The 17,576-nt window shown below is 43.3% G+C and overlaps 1 protein-coding gene across 7 annotated transcripts in view; it reads left to right on the forward strand.

Annotated features, from left to right (window-relative positions):
• Positions 1 to 17,576, forward strand: part of kifap3a (kinesin-associated protein 3a) — a 256,736-nt gene that overhangs the window by 84,872 nt on the left and 154,288 nt on the right. The gene's annotated exons all lie outside the window — the stretch shown is intronic.

The following is a 17,576-nucleotide window of genomic DNA, read 5'->3' on the forward strand; positions in this document are numbered from 1 at the left end:
ATTTAACTCTGGGCCTGTTTGGAGGGTAAGAATGTGAGCACTCCTCTGTTTTCTCCAGCCTCAGCTCCGTGTGCTCGTTCCACCTGTTGTAGCCTCTAGCCGGAATTGAATGATCAAAAGGATACTCATTTTCATTGAGTGTTGCCAGTGATCCCTCAATCTTCACCAATGTTGTCAAGCGACAACAAGCAAAAAGAAAGTGATTCTGCACCCAAACATGACTGAAAAATACAAACAAGATGTCTTCCAAACCTTTACAGCGAGTTAAATTGTAACAGGCGCGTGCTCCTTTGAATGCCACTGGAACTGGCGTTTCCCACTCTACCACCCATGATTTGTGGGCGGGTTTAGGAAGCAGCAGTGGTGGCCATGATGCCTTACACAAAAATGGAGTCCAGGTCCTAATCACATAATAGGACCCGGTGGGAGCGTTAGTCACCTAAATCGAAGCTTGCTCAAAAAAGCTTTAAAAACTAGACACCCACCCCCCCCCCCCCTCCCCGATTTGTATCCCGCGATTGCCCCGTTGAACAAGAGAGTGTTGGGCATAAAAATATTGGCCCAAGATGCCGAAAAAGATTCAACAGTGACCTCTAGTGGGCAATATTTTTGCACCACTTCATTCTTGTGGATATTACCTCAATTGCTCAAGACTAGCTGTCGCTACTTGTGTAATAAGTTAATTGGTAGGCTGTTGAGTGCATCATAACCACAAGCCCAGCTATTAATACCAGTATAGGTTTTGGCACACAAAATAAAGCTAAAATTATAACCACCTCGGTGACGGAATTGTGAACATTTCCAGACATATGGGTAGCTAAATGGTAGCTATGGCAAATAGTTTTAACTCAATACAGATTCAAGCTATATTTTCGTCACAAGTTTTGACATTTGGTTGTAAAAAGTAACCTTGTGAAGATGACTAATTGGGCCTTGAGTTAGAAAACAATGACTCATTTATTGCAGTTAATCTGTTTGAATTACAAGAGCCACTAGCCCCCTCTTTAGCTCATTTCAGGGCAGAGGATTTTTTTTCTCTCAGTTCGGAATCAAAATCTCTAATTGGCATGATCACAGCTATTACTGATGGGTCTAAATGGCTACAATTTTATTTTGCTAGTGATGTTAAACTGTGGTGCCATCCCCCTGTGGTAGTGATGCCTCTGTGATTTAAAAAGAGTTTTGAATTGGAATGTTGATACTTTTAAGAAATCATTGGAAGGCATCAGAAAATATCAAGAGCCACAATACTCTTGGAAGCCTTAAGTATATAATGAGAAAACACATCTGGTTGGATTTAACAGTTGTTTCTTCTGCTCTATCTCCATTTGTACTTAAATAATAGGCTAGTCAGCATCTGGAAAAAAAATCGGTGCTGATGCTCAATATTGGAAAGAAATAAAGACTTGGATTTATATAGCATCTTTCACGACCACCGGACATCTCAAAGCGCTTTATAGCCAATGGAGTACTTTGAGTTTAATCTCTGTTGTAATGTCAGAGATGCGTGCCAATTTGCGCACAAACCGCAATGTGATAATGGCCAGATAATCTGTTTTTATGCTGATTGAGGGATAAAATATTAGCCAGGACACTGGGGATAACTCCCCTGCTCCTCTTCGAAATAGAGCTATGGGATCTTTTACGTCCACTTGAAAGAGCAGATGGGGCCTCGGTTTAACATCTCTTCCGAAAGACGGCACCTCCGACAGTGCAGTGCTCCCTCAACACTGCACTGGAGTGTCAGTCTAGATTTTTTTTTGTGCTCAAGTCCCTGGAATGGGACTTGAACACGCAACCTTCTGCCTCAGAGGCTAGAGTGCTACTCACTGAGCCACAGCTGACATATTAGGTTAACATTCTGGTGGAACCCTTCATTTGACCCTCTCTTTTAGCTATCTATCACACCTCTTGACCCCATGGCTGCCTATCTTAATATTAAATTGTGAATGAGGCAGAATTACCCCCAGTTGAACATCAGGAATATGTAACCCATTATTTTCAGCCCCTAGTAAAAACTCTTGCATCTTTGCCACCACCTCTATTCACCTTTCTGGTTGCTCAAACTGAACCAGGCCTTGTGCAACTTTGCCATTTTATTTGACTGAGCTGTAACTTAAACTGAAAATCCGCTCCATCACTAAGATTTTTACTTTTCCGCTTCACAAAGTTGTCCATTTCTGTCCTTTCCTTACACCCATTGCTGTGGAAACTCATTCCATATTGTTATCACTTGAAGCATGATTTTTCTAAAGTCCTCCTTTCCAGCCTCCCAACCCCCACGCTCCATAAATGCAAAATCAGTCAAAATACTGCCACCCCAATCAGTCACACACTAAGCCACTCTCACCTATTAGCCTCTTCCTTGCCCCCTGTACCCTAGAATGTTGATTTTAAGATCTTCAGTCTTGCCATTAGACTAAGACCTAGCTCTGTCAAGCCCATGTGGTAGCTGTTGTGCACCACACATTTAAAAAAAAAAAAAAAATCCTCGCACAGGCATCTTCCACCCTTCAAGGTGTAGCTCGGGATCTGGAATATTAGGTCCTTCATTGAACCACCTGTGAACTCATCGCTTTTTGGCGTGGAAGCAAGTCATCCTTGTTTCGAGGGACTGCCTATGATGATGATGCTCTACCCAGCCTTCCCCAGACTTACATTCTCTTCTCTAACCTCTCTTTTTCTGCCCCATCCTCCTTGTGAATCCCCTCCTTTGTATCTCTGGAAATCCCTCTCTTCCTGCCTTTAAAGATTTTCTCAAAACCCAAGTCTTTGATCAAGCTCTGGGTCACCTGTTACACAAAGGCTCGAAGTAGGCTTCTTTTCCTTCTTTGAGAAGCACCATGGGATATTTTGCCATGTTAAAAGGTGTTGTATAAATGGAAGTTGTTGTCTGGATGCTCAGATTTATTTCTCTTATGCTCTTTAACAGTCTGATAGATCTCACCCACCTCAGTGGACCTGAACCCAAGTCAGAGTGAAGGAACAGTGTTGGACCCAGCTGTGCTACCCTGTTTTCTATAATGTAATGCCTTTGTAAACACATAGGAGGAAAAAAAATAAGACAAATCACATCTCATTCCACTGAACTCCAATCATTCTTTTATGATTGGATGGCACTGCACTACAGATCTCAATTGCTCCACCTTTTCATATCCCAACATTCTGCTAACTTAAATTTCAGATTTCAAAACTGTGCTACATTGAGCCAGATAAAAAGCAAACATTGTAAAGATTGAAAATTTGAGTAAGGAACAGAAAATGTTAAAAATTCACAGCAATTTGGTCAGCAGCTGAAAGAAAACCCCTCGCGCATGCTGATCTGATTTCCAGCATCTTTCATTTCGATTTCTATTATGCCCAGTTACATTTGGTGACACTGCTGCATGAGCTCGTGTGCTTTGCCTGACATCAATGTGCATCAGCGAACTGCTGATCTCTGAGCTCCACGGTTTGTGACTGTAATGAGACCACCTCAAAGAGGTGACGTTTAACAAACTTGGTTGTACTGCTGCTTTCTAAATTTGCTAAATGTGAGGAAAGAGACAACTTACTTATCAGCTCTTTGACTTTAAAAATGTCACCAGTGAGCAGAGCATTGAAGTACCGAGGCTCAAAGCTTCACTTTTCCTGATTTGACAGGTGCAATTGGACAGTATGATCCCAGCTGCTTGTTTGTTGCATTTTCCAGACACTGCACTTTGGTACTGTATAACTGAAATGTTACTATCTGCAAAACTGCAACTCTGTTTATGGGTTCTGAATTTGTTGTTCCTAAATGTATCTCTAAATTACAGTAAATCCTAAATTCAACCAACATAATGAGCTAACAATCTGTTTCTTATCATGATTGGTTCATTTTTTAATCTATTATCTCTACTCAATTAATAGATTTACAGCTAATTGGTTCCTGCTTTTCCTTATTTATTATTATGTGTTTGTCAACTGTTGTAGTATTCCTGTAAAACTGTCTCGGCTTTTTCTTTACTCCTTTGGGGTTTGTTTCAAAAATTCTCACTCCAGCTTCAAACGTCCGCAGTCTTTAATGTAGGTGCTGAGTACCTGCCCTGACTTAAATGAGGTTTGTATGCTTTATTAAGTACTAGGTCCCTGTGCAATGTGAGCAAACTTCACACAAGGCAGTAGGATGCATTTTTCATTATTCCTCTCCACCACCGCCCCCTGCCCTTCCCCCCCCACCCCCCATTTCCTTGTGTTACTTTTATGTGGAAACTCGTCATAATACAATACTGAAGTATCTTAGGAGTGGAGGCCCTATTTTTACTGAAAAACCTTAAACAAAAAATACATTGCATTACCCGTTACTTAAGTTAAATGGTTTTTGAACTAGAAGTTAGAACCTGAGAGTCAATCTTGTTTCTTGCATTTCATTGCTTTGTGATTTTTTTTTTCCCCCCCCCCCTTTCATCGCAATTGTTTCACAAGCTTGTTCAATGCTATGCATTTTATTCAGGAAATGTACAGTACTTAACTCTCATTACTTAAATTGGGACTTTTTAACTTCAGAATTAGTTGGAAACAAAATTGCAATTTATTGACCTAGAGTATGTGCACAGTCCAGTATCAATTTGAATCATTAGTTCACATTGCCAGGGCACACGTCGTTGTTCTTTTACACAGCTCATTTTTGGTAGGATGGAAATTGTGTCACATAGACAAGATTTGTCTGCTTCATATTTGATACCAAATTTCTTGTCTACAAAGCAGTATTTTTTGTCTGGTTACATTTTAGAAATAAATGAAACTCGTTCTTTTGAATGCTTAATTTTATTGAGAATATCCTCAGTTTTGGGCTAGTGTAGTGTCTTCAATGTTGCTGTCATGCCTTCTTTGAGAAAGTACCAATGATAATGCAATCCACCAATTTATATTGTACATGTGCAGTTATATGATAGTCCCAGTTCCTAACTTTGTTTTCGTGCTGACAAACCTTCCCTAACACCTGGGGAAGGTCTGTACAGGCCAGAAATTCCAAGGTGACATTGCTAATATGTTTCAGCTCAGCACACCTGCAGCCAGACAAGCTGCCAGCCTTTCCTCTGTCTCTGATCTGTCTTTTGAGGTACAAGCAAGAAACCCCTTTTTAAGATGGTCTCAGACAAGAGGCCCTCATTGACTTTACTGTGAAATTGTAGTTGCCTTTGGCAGTAGCACTGTACAGTGAAAGTAGCGTTGAGATTCCTTGATTTTGAACCTCTAAGAAAGATTCACTGGTTCTTAAACAGGAGTTCCTGTAAGGGTGGAGTGAGAGAAAGAACCTAGGTGAGCACATCTCCTGATCCCTGTTATGGAATGACATTAATGATACTCATATTGAACTCTAAGACACAGGTCATCATTTCCTTCCAACTGAAGTGAGGCCTAAGGAAGATGGAGCAATAAACCGGGTTAGTTTTCTTTTCAAAACTCTTCCTTTATGTTGCCCTCCTTTGGATCACCATCACTGTTCCCTAAGAGTTAATATTATGTGCATTATAATTCTGTTTGTGTGATACCCTTTGGCTGTCTACATAGTTTACATAAGTGCTGCCAAAATGTATGTATTCAACTTAACTACCTCACCAGACTTAGGGGGACAATTAATCTTGCAGATTACTATAAAAGAGGCCCTTATTGCTACTGTAGTTCTTCTTTAGTTTTAATAGACCATTGCTTGTTATTTTTAGGGCCAATCTTTTACTATTCAGCTTATAAACAATCATACATTTTTCCTACAAATGAAGTGAGGTAATAGCAGGGGTCAGATGTGGCAAAAACCCTAACTAAAACCATCTGCCACAGCCAGTGGGGGTGCAGTAAAGTTATATCAGGATTGCTTGAAGTTATTGATGGCAGTAAAATTTATGCTTCCTCCTGTTTTCTCAATTAAGTGGAGATGCTTTTTTTTTCTCCTGGTGTTGGACTGGGCACACATGGTTTTAATAGATCATGTGCAAATATTGCCCGAGTTTCTGTCTCTGTAGTGCAGACTTCTTAAAGAGGATATAGTTTACAAATAGGTTGTTAAATGTGAAGTATGCATCACTCGTGAAACCCAGTAAACCAGAGTATCTCTTTTACAATGATTCACTCAATCAATTCAAGTCAATTTTATACAATCTTTTCAATATTAGCAACCCGGTATAGTTAGTGTACCTGAGTACCCATTAGTAAATTACTTGGTTAAGCATTTGTTTAAAGGTGCAGTGCTGTATAATTTTAGAAATAAATTTTATTCTAATGGTACCACTCTGTATCTTAGCCCAAAAGTTATATTATGATTTTGCAAAAACACAAAAATCAAAAGTATGAGCATTTTTTAAATGTATGTCCAGAAAACAAGGAAATACGTGATGTGTTCCATCTCCCAGTCACCTTTTTCCGCTTGTTGCTTTCTCCAGTTACATTATACTACTGGTCTGACACTAGTAACTACAGAGTGTGAAGTGCAACTAGCAAGATTGGAGTTATGCTGTGACTGGCACTCTGCTGTGAGAAGAGAATTTTGCATAGTAGATCTCAGCTCTACAGTGCCTTTTCTTTTTAATGTTAGGGGAGTGTAAGGCAGGAGTATCCAGCTTCTCATTACATTTAAAAGACTCAGTGCTATGTTTATGAAGTGCTCAGGGGCCCAGTGGATGGTATAAGCACTTTTTAAACTCTGTTTCATGTTGGACTAGTTATACTGCACCCACACTAAAGTTGAAACCGTGTGAAATGGTTTACTGGCAGGTATGTCTCACTACTTGACTTCAATGTGATTAGGAGTTGGGTTGGAATCTAACTTCTGAGTTATACTGCCTCATGCACACTCAAAATAATTTTGCATGAATGTGACAATGACGGTATAACTGCAGCTTTGGAGATACCAATTTGTAATGTATATATTTGACCGAGTGCTCATTCACAACAGCTTAGTAAATGGAAGATGTTTTTACCTCTAGATACCCCGCTGATGACGTCAACTCACATATATTGTGATTGAAGGCAACTATGTGAGCCCAACCTGACCAGCAAAGTGATTTTGCATTAACTTGCTTATGTAAACTTTTAGAGCCATTGGGAAAGGGTTGGGGAGCAGAAACTAAGTTACAAGCAATTTTGCAGTTGATTTATGTTACAGCTGCTGTGTCACCTTGCAATACAAATGAGATGATTTTTATAGCACAATTTCCCTGATGCAGTATCATAGAAGGGGTTTTGTGATATAAATGTCAGAGTGGACTCTCCAGTGGCTAGAGCCATACCTAGTATAAAGATGAATGGTTGTGGTTGTTGCAAACCATTATCTCAGCCCCAGAACATAGCTGCAGGACTTCCTCAGGATAATTGTCTTATGCCCAACTATTTTTAGCTGCTTCGTCAATTACCTCCTCTCCATCGCAAGGTCAAAAGTGGGACTATTTGCTGATGATTGCACAGCGTTCAGCTCCATTCATCATTCCTCATAATGAAGCAGTCCATGTCCACATGCAGCAAGACCTGGACAACACTCAGGCTTGGGCTGATAATATTCAAGTGCCAGGCAGTGGTCATCTCTAACATCGTCATCATAGTCAGTCCCACGGAATCGAGGAAGACTTGCTTCCACTCTTAGCATGAGTTCTTAGGTGGCTGTACAGTCCAATACGAGAACCACAGTCTCTGTCACAGGTCGGACAGATAGTCGTTGAGGGAAAGGGTAAGCAGGGAGCCTGGTTTGCCGCACGCTCCTTCCGCTGCCTGCGCTTGATTTCTGCATGCTCTCGGCGACGATACTCGAGGAGCTCAGCCCCCTCCCGAATGCACTTTCTCTACTTAGGGCGGTCTATGGCCAAGGACTCCCAGGTGTCAGTGGGGATGTCACACTTTATCAACCACTGGGAAAGTCGTCTCCCCATGGCCGAGGAGCTTCTCCCGGAGTCGCAGTGCAGATTTCGTCCCTCCGGGGCACAACGGACATGATCTTTGCAGCGCAACAGCTGCAGGGAAAATGCAGGGAACAGCGCCAGCCCTTATACATGGCCGCCTTCGACCTTACAAAGGCCTTCGACACATCTCTAACAAGAGAGAGCCTAATCACCTCTCCTTGACAATCAATGGCATTACCATTGCTGAATCCCCAACCATTAACATTCTGGGGTCATCATTAACCAGAGACTCAACTGTACCAGCCACATAAATGCTGTAGCTACGAGAGTAGGTCAGAGACTGGGTACTCTGCAGCAAGTGGCTCATCTCCTGACTGCCCAAAGTCTCTACCACCGACAAGACACATGTCAGGAATGTGATGGAATACTTCCTTCTCCACTTGCTTGGATAGGTGCAATTGCAACTATGCTCAAAGCTCAAAGCATCCAGGACAAAGCAGTCTGCTTGATTGGCAATTCATCCATCAGCCAAAAAATCTGCCCCCTTAGCCACCGGCATACAGTGGCTGCTGTGTTTACTATCTAAAGGATGCACTGCAGCAACTCGCCAAGGCTTCTTCGGCAGCACTTCCCAAACCCATGACCATCACCACCGAAAAGGACAAGGGCAGCAGGTGCATTGGAACACCACCGCCTCCAAGCTTCTCAAAGTCACACATCATCCCAACTTGGACATGTATCGCTGCTCCTTCATCATTGCTGGCTCAAAAATTTTTGTGGCTGCACCTTCACCCATGGACTAGCGGTTCAAGAAGGTGGCCCATCACCGCCTACTTGAGCGCAACTAGGAATGGGCAATATATAATGGCCTTGCTAGCGATGCCCACATCCCGAGAATGAATAAAAACATAAAATACTTATTGTGATAGCACACTGTACATTTTAGAATTAAAATATTCGAATGCGTGCAAAAATTCGAATTATAGGGAAATATAATGTGCACCATTTTTTGGCAATTTTTTTTTATTGGAATACTATTTAATAGTTAAAAGAAATGCTTCAGATAAGTGGCCTTATTTTTAATTTATTTGTAGAAAAACATCCTTTAAAAATTATTCTTCAGTTAAAAATGGTTGGCAGTAAATTTCCAGTCTTGTAGTTTCCAAGACTTAAGGTAAGGTTGTGCTTCCAATTGGATGTTCAGTCTTTTCCCCATGGCAGATGGTGAGGATTTTGATGGGAGCCGAAGTTGAAATATGCAGTTTGAGTGCCAAACCTTGATTATTACACTGTAGCTCATATTGGGAGATCGCTTCTGTATGGTAATCATTTGTGTTAATATTTTAAGAGATTTTTTCTTTATTTCAAAAACACTTGTGGAGTATTATTACAAGGCAGCAAGCTTTGACATGAACAAAACAAATTGGTTTTGAGTGTTTTATTTCTGGATTGATTAAAACTTGTTTTTACTACCCCTCATCAGATGAACACAATCTCCTCCCATCTGCGAGTCTCGATGTAAAATTGTGCTTTCTTGCATTTAATTAGTTTTAAATCTGGCTATTTTGATACATAGTCCTGAAATGAAGTACCATGTAGTGTTAAATGAGGAACAGAATAAAGTAAATTGAGAGGACAGGGAGAATTTTAAGTTTCCTCCTGCCTAAACTCATGAGCTCTCAATAAGTAAATGGAGTTATGGAGTCCCTTATAATACACATGGAATCTTCAATATCCATTTGTAAGAATGCATAGTGGACATCTGTATCTCTTAGAACAACAAACAAATAATTAAACTCTTGATGAGCTTTATATTGGAAAGTTTAATTAAGCACAACTAAAATGCATGTCTATTTTTGCAATGCACAAATGGTCTTGGGATTTAAGGAGTTTAAGAATGGTCTTGCCTGGGTTCCTTTTTTGTAGGGGTGGATCCTCTATTGAATTGGGAAGCTTCTCATAGTGAAATGACTTCACATAAATGAATACTAAAGATGTACACTTCAAACGATTTCCTGCAGTGAAAAATGGATTTATACTAAACAAAATCTATACCAAGATGGTGTATTCATTTTTGCATTCGTACAGTACAAATATCAAACATGTTTGGTGATGCGTCCCCAAATCTGTGCACATATTTCTCATCTCTAATTGGGTTTCTGCTCTTGCCACAGCACTGAAATGGCCCTAATCAAAGCCACAAATGACAGCACTAGCCTCATTATTCCCAACCTTGCTGCAGCCTTTGACATAGTTGAACACACCATCCTCCTGCTATGCCTCTCCTTTGATGTTTAGCTGAGTGGGACTGCCCTTGCCTGGATCCACTCTTAGCTATCTAGTTACACCCAGAGAATGGCTCCTCTTGCTGCCACCCCCACCATTACCTCTGGAGTCTCCTAAGGATCTAACCTTGGCCCCCTCCTATTTCTCATCTGCATGATGTTCTTTGGCGACATCATCTGAACACATGGCGCCAGGTTCTACATTTATGCTGACGACACCAAGCTCTACCTCACCGCCACTTCTCTGTACCACACCACTGCATCTGTCTAGTCCTGGATGAGCCACAATTTCCTCCTATTAGTCATTGGGGAAAACCAAAGCCATTGTCTTTGGCCATTGCTACAAACTCCGTTCCCTTGCCACTGATCCCCTCCCCCTCTCTGGACTGGCCCCCTCTCCATCACAGAAACTACATACTTCCTCTGTAATATCCCCCCTTGCCTCAGCCCATTTGCTACTGAAACCCTATCCGTGCTTTTGTTACCTCCAGACTCGACTATGCCAATGCACTCCTGGCTGGCCTCCCATCTTCCACTTTCCAAAAACTTGAGCTCATCCAAAACTCTACTGCTTGTGTCCAAACCTGAACCATGTCCGCGAACCCATCACCCCTATGCTCGACGATCTATATTGGCTCTCAGTCCACCAACGCTTTGATTTAAAAATTCTCATCCTCCTGTTTAAATCCTTCTATGGCTTCGCCCTTCCCTATCTCCTAGAGCCCTACAACTCTCCCAAGAACTCTGGCCTCTTGTGCAACCCCACTCCCTTCACCCCACCATTGAAGGCTGTCACTTCAGCTGTCTCTGCCCTAAGCTCTGGAATTCCTTCTCCAATCCTCTTAGCATCTCCAACTCTCTCCCCTTTAAGATCCTTCTTAAACCTACTTCCTTAACCAAGCTTTTAGTCACCATCGTATTTTCTCCTCCTTGAGCTTGATGTCAATTTTTTTTATGATTACACTTCTGTCAAGCACTTTGTGACATTTTCCTACATTAAAGGTGCTATACAAGTACAAATTGTTATGTGAATAATATAAGCATCATTTACATATGTAAATAGCGCACTGTATCTTGGTGTACTGTATTAACAATCAGTGATTTAAATTTATAGTTATCTGCCTTACAATGACCATTTGCTTAATTTCTAGGAGAGCTAAGCAGCTTTTGGATTATTATTGGGAGTTCTTCAGCTTTGTCCATTTACTACGGAATACAATCTGTAGTGATAGCAAATTTATTGAAGTGCCAGATGCAATCCAGTTGTGGATTATACGTGTCTTAACAGAAAGTGGTGTGATGAAATAAGACCAAATATTAAACCTTATTCCTGAAATGAAGGATACATGGAAAGTTCATAAGTGGCGTTGCCTTTGCAGCACTTATTCAGTATTTATACTTAATTCAATCAAGTACATCATTGGCTGTAAAGCGTTTTGAAATGTCCGGTGGTTGTGAAATACGGTATGTAAATCTGAGGGCTGGATTTTAGGCTTTTCTGTTTTTCAGGGCAAAAACGGAGGTGGGATGGGAAAGTTACCGGCCAGGAATAATCTGCGCTTTGATAAGGAAGTCTTGGCATCTGGGCCCTGTGTCACAGAGTGCAGTGTGAAGGGAGGTGTTATGCACTTTTCATGGTGCAAAAATGGGAAACTCGCAAACTAAACTGCTGGGCCGTGTGCGCTCTGAGAGGCCTGGGGTGGGGGGAAAACCTTAAAGAAACACCCACAAAAACATTACCAAAACATCGCCCATGCCACCACAACACAAATTGCTAAAAAAATTAAAAGAACAAACACTCGCACTTACCTTTGCAGCACTTTACCTTCCTCACCGCCGCTGGCATGGCTGGATCGCACTGATTTCCCAGGCAGTCATTGCGGGTGTACTTCTGGGCAGACGGGTCGGGAAAAGTCCAGACTCCTGTCAGTGTCGCAGTGAGAGGCGTTGCACACCCGGGGCAGCTCTTCCTGACGGTGCTGCTGAGCGCCGCTGCAAAAACGGATCGAAGGATTGCGAAGAGGCGCAGGAGACTTGATCGCCGCCTTTCATGCTGCCGGATCCGGGGCGACACTTCACTTGCCAAAAAGAATTGGACTCAAAAATAATTGCATGAATACGCCATGCCACAGCACTTACAATGTTTATCTGCAGTGTAGAGTCCCTACAATTAAAGTTTTACCTGGGTAGTGTATTTTTTTAACAGCCCTTCATTCATCATTTGAGTTCACAAAAAGCAGAAGGAGTGTACAACAAATCAAGCACCCCATCCACTCGTCCCTCCAACCACTGTCTGCCCCACCTGTGACAGAGACTGTAGATCCCGCGTTAGTCTCATCAGTCACCTTAGAACTCATTTTAGTGTGGAAGCAAGTCATCCTTGACTCTGGGGGACTGCCTAAGAAGAGAAGTTTGAGTTCAACTACAAGACTATAATAACACTTTAGCTGGGACCGGAAAAGGCTGCTGTTAACAGAAAGTGTGTGATGAGTTTGACGAATATTATGCTTGTATCATACATTCTGCACTTTGCTTTGTCAATCGAAAACTTTTCTCCAGTATTTTCTTTCTTTCACTTCTTCCAGTTGAAATCATGGCTGTGATATTTATCAATAAACAGCATATTTGTATGAAATTTCCCTGCCTGCTATGTATTGTAATGTGGAATGCATTCCAGCTTGGTTTATCTTTAGGAGAAGGTGGTTTGCTAATGACATGTTGCTGAATTCAAATAAGTACATTTTTGATGCCATTTTGAGATGACAAGTTCTGAAGGGTATGGCACTCAACGTTACATTGGCATTTGTACTGCATGACATCGGAATAAAGATCATTAATGTTTATCAGGGGTTTATCTCGTTGGGGGTTTTGGCTCATATAATTTTTTAATCACTCTTTAGATGGAACAAGGCAAAACTCATTACAGTTAGCTGTAAACACTATATACTTGCTACACAATATATACCCAGCTTTGTAATCAGTAAACTTCTAATAATTCTTGGTGCAAAGTATCATTTTAGGATGCAGCACCTGACGTCTTTTGGAGAAAACAACTTCTCAAAAGTGTTAAATATGGCATAATGGTAGCTGATTATGATTTAATGTGGCAATTATCTATGAAACAAAATAACAGAGGTCGAGTGAATCTGAAATTGTGAGGAAATTACTCCCCTGTTACCAAACCCACAATACATTTGCAGAGGAAAAGTGTTAACTTTGGTAATGTAACAGAGGCTACAAAATAAACTAAAATAATAGACATTCCCTAATGAAGAGTTGTGTTCGTGCATCCTAACCCGAACCATAATATGATCATAGGAACAGGAGCAGGCCATTTAGCCCCTTGAGCCTGTTGCGCCATTCAATTAGATCATGGCTGATCTGTCTCTTAACTCCATTTACCTGCTTTGGTTTCATATCCCTTAATAGCCTTGCTTAACAAAAATCTATTGACCTCAGTTCTGAAATTTTCAATTGTCCTAGCGTCAATAGCTTACTGGGGGAGGGAGTTCCAGATTTCCACTACCTTTTGTGTGAGGAAGTGCTTCCTAACATCACCCCTGTAGTGCTTCCTAACATCACCCCTTAAATTTAGAGCTAGTTCTATATTTAAGGCTATGGACCCTTGTTTTGTCCCCCCTCCCCCCCCCCCCTCCCACCACAGGATACAGTTTTTTCTCGACCCTATGAAATCTTTTAATCATCTTAAACACATCAAATAGATCACCCCTTGATCTGCTATACTCAAGGGAATACAAGCCAAGTCTATGCAACCTTTCCTCATAATTTAATTCTTTTAGCTCTGGTATCGTGAATCTGCGCTGCACCCTCTGCAAAGGTCAATATATCCTTCCTGAGGTGCAGTGCCCAGAACTGGAGCACAACACTTCCGTTTACACTACACAAGCATTGGCAGAGTGCATTATTCCTCTTAATATACTGCAGGTTAAATCCGATGTGCAGTGATTATACACAGATATAGGGCCTGAACTTGGTCAGAGCTTAAGGCTCGTCCATTTCTCGGCGGTCCCTGGGTGGAACTTAAGTTTTTGCCGCTGGGGCCAGTCAGGCGGGAATTTCGCCACGGTTCTGTCAGTGGCAGCGGCAGGTAGCAGGAGTCTGCGGGCTTGAGCAGGCGGCGGCAGCAGTGGGCGGCAAACATCGGAGGCCATGCATCGTGCATGCGCGAGATTTGCGATTTCATTTTGTAGCTGTGGGCGATGGCATCACTTTTACTGTGATTGGGGCTGATGGCACAGTTGCGCATGCTCATAAAAGCTGCCGAGACGCAGAATGCCCACAGCGCTTGGTCTGCCTGCAGGCCTCCATAACCAGTGCCTGCAAAGAGACGCTCGGTTACTCAACCAGGAAACACCAGGACTGGTTTGATGAGAATGATCAGGAGATCCAAGAGCTAATAGATCGCAAGCGCAGGGCATTTCTGAGTCTTAAACAACAACCCAACGCGGGAGCAACAAAGCACCATTACAGACGGCTCAAGGCTGAGGTCCAACAAAAAACTCGGGACCTAAAGAACAGGTGGTGGATGGAGAAAGCACAGTAGATACAGCAGCTGGCCGACAAACATGATGTGCGAGGATTCTTCATTGCAGTCAAGGCCACCTACGGGCCAAACACCCAAGGCCCCACCCCACTCCTGGCCAAGAACGGGGAAACACTCATCAAGGACACCAAGGCAGTCAGGGCCTGCTGGAGGGAGCACTTCGAAGATCTCCTCAATCGAGACTCTGCCTTTGACTCGAGTGTTCTCGGCTCCATCCCACAGCATGCTACCCGCCACCACCTCAGTGAGACCCCAACACTGCACAAGATAGAAAAAGCCATAAGACAGCTTAAAAACAACAAGGCTATGGGTGCGGACAGAATCCCTGCTGAGGCACTGAAGTATGGCAGAGAGGCACTGCTGGCGCGAAGACATGACCTCATCTCTCTCATCTGGAGGGAGGAGAGCATGCCGGGGGATCTCAGATGCAGTAATCGTGACCATCTTTTAAAAAAGGGAACAAGTCTGACTGGCAACTCCAGAGTAATCTCCCTGCTATCAGCCACTGGGAAAGTCATTGCTAGAGTCCTCCTAAACTGTTTTCTTTCCGTGGCTGAGGAGCTCCTGCCAGAGTCGCAGTGCGGATTTCGTCCCCTACGGGGCACAATGGACATGACTTTTGCAGCATGACAGCTACAGGAAAAATGCAGGGAACAACGCCAGCCCTTATACATGGGCTTCTTTGACCATACAAAGGCCTTTGACACTGTCAACCGCGAGGGTCTGTGGAGCGTCCTCCTCTATTTCAGATGCCCCCAAAAATTCGTCACCATCCTCCGCCTGCTCCATGACGACATGCAGGCCTTAATCCTTGCCAATGGATCCATCACAGGCCCAATCCGCGTCTGGACCGGGGTCAAACAGGGCTGCGTCATCGCCCCAACCTCCTTCTCAATCTTTCTCGCAGCCATGCTCCACCTCACAGTCAATAAGCTCCCCGCTGAAGTGGAACTAAACTGCAGAACCTGTGCAACCTGCGCTGTCTCCAGGCCAGATCCAAGACAACCCAACCTCTGTCGTCGAGCTACAGTACGCGCACGACGCCTGCGTCTGCACACATACAGAGGCTGAACTCTAGGACATAGTCGACATATTTACTGAGGCGTACGAAAGCATAGGCCTTATGCTAAACATCCGTAAGACAAAGGTTCTCCACCAGCCTGTCCTCACCGCACAGCACTGCCCCCCAGTCATCAAGATCCACAGCATGGCCCTGGACACCGTGGACCACTTCCCATATCTCGGGAGCCTCCTATCAACAAAAGCAGGCATTGACGATGAGATCCAACACTGCTTCCAGTGTGCCAGTGCAGCCTTTGGCCGCCTGAAGAAAAGAATGGTTGAAGACCAGACCCTCAAAACTGCCACCAAGCTCATGGACTACAGGGCTGTAGTAATACCTGCCCTCCTGTATGGTTCAGAGACATGGACTATGTACAGTAGACATCTCAAGTTGCTGGAGAAATATCACCAACGATGTCTCCGCAAGATCCTACAAATCCCCTGGGAGGACAGGCGCATCAACAACAGCGTCCTTATCCAGGCCAACATCCCCAGCATTGAAGCACTGACCACACTCGATCAGCTCCGCTGGGCAGGCCACATAGTTCGCATGTCAGACACGAGACTCCCAAAGCAAGTGCTCTACTTGGAGCTCCTTCATGGCAAACGAGCCAAAGGTGGGCAGTGGAAACGCTACAAGGACACCCTCGAAGCCTTCCAGATAAAGTGCGACATCTCCATTGACACCTGGCCCAAGACCACCCTAAATGGAGCAAGTACATCCGAGAGGGCGCTGAGCACCTCTAGTTTAGACGCCGAGAGCATGCAGAAATCAAGCACAGGCAGCGAAAAGAGTGTGCGGCAAACCAGTCCCACACACCCCTTCCCTCAGCGACTATCTGTCCCACCTGTGACAGAAACTGTGGTTCTCTTATTGGACTGTTCAGCCACCAAAGAACTCACTTCAGGACTGGAAGCAAGTCTTCCTCGATTCCAAGGGACTGCCTTTGATGATGATGACAGTCCAAAAGTATTTCCTTGACTGTAAAGTGCTTTGAGACGTCTGGTAGTCCTGAAAGGCGCTATATAAATGTAAGTTTATCTTTCATCCTACCCTTGCAACTTCTTTCAGTCCCAGATTCCAGCTCGCACCTTCTCGAATTATGCGCATCTCTTTCCCTTCCTCCTGTTGCACCTTTAGTGGCAGAACCTTTTGTCATAGCTCTGCACGCTGGAATTCTCTTCCTGAACATTCACCACCTTCAAAAGCCTTCTCAAAACCTATTTCTTCAACCGTGCCTCAGTCAGTTCCTCTAACTCTCCTCAAACTCCTGTTTGTTATTGTTATCATTGTAACTAATTTGAGACAGTGAGTTTCGACTGATGGTTTTGATCTGATGTATGCAGGGCGAGAAATTGGGATCACTTGCCCAGCTTCCATGCCTTGGATTACAATGATGATGATGCACTCACTTGCACCTACCAGTTGGAGAGAGAGAAACAAAATCATCATCAGCCATCCATCTAGGAAAGTTATAATAAGTGCAAAAAAAGCTTCCAAGAAGTCTGATGGAGGGAAACCCAGAGCTCCCTGGTTTAATGAGGAAGAGCTGGAGGAACTTGTATCTGAGGTGGCACGCCATTATAAAAACCTCACCTGGAATGGTCGTGGCAAACCTCCACCACCCCAATATAGATGCACTTGGAGGGAGATTGGTGAGGCCTTGCCCGCAGTGGGCAACATGTTGCGGGATGGAGACAAGTGTCGGAAACGATGTGGTGGCGTCAATTGTTGCACTCCCGTACTACTCCAATTTGTGTGTGTGTCAAATCTCCATCAGGTGTACTGCTGTCTGAGGAATATCTTGCCATCCA

Source organism: Pristiophorus japonicus, chromosome 8, assembly GCF_044704955.1.
Source record: "Pristiophorus japonicus isolate sPriJap1 chromosome 8, sPriJap1.hap1, whole genome shotgun sequence".
NCBI lineage: Eukaryota > Metazoa > Chordata > Chondrichthyes > Pristiophoridae > Pristiophorus > Pristiophorus japonicus.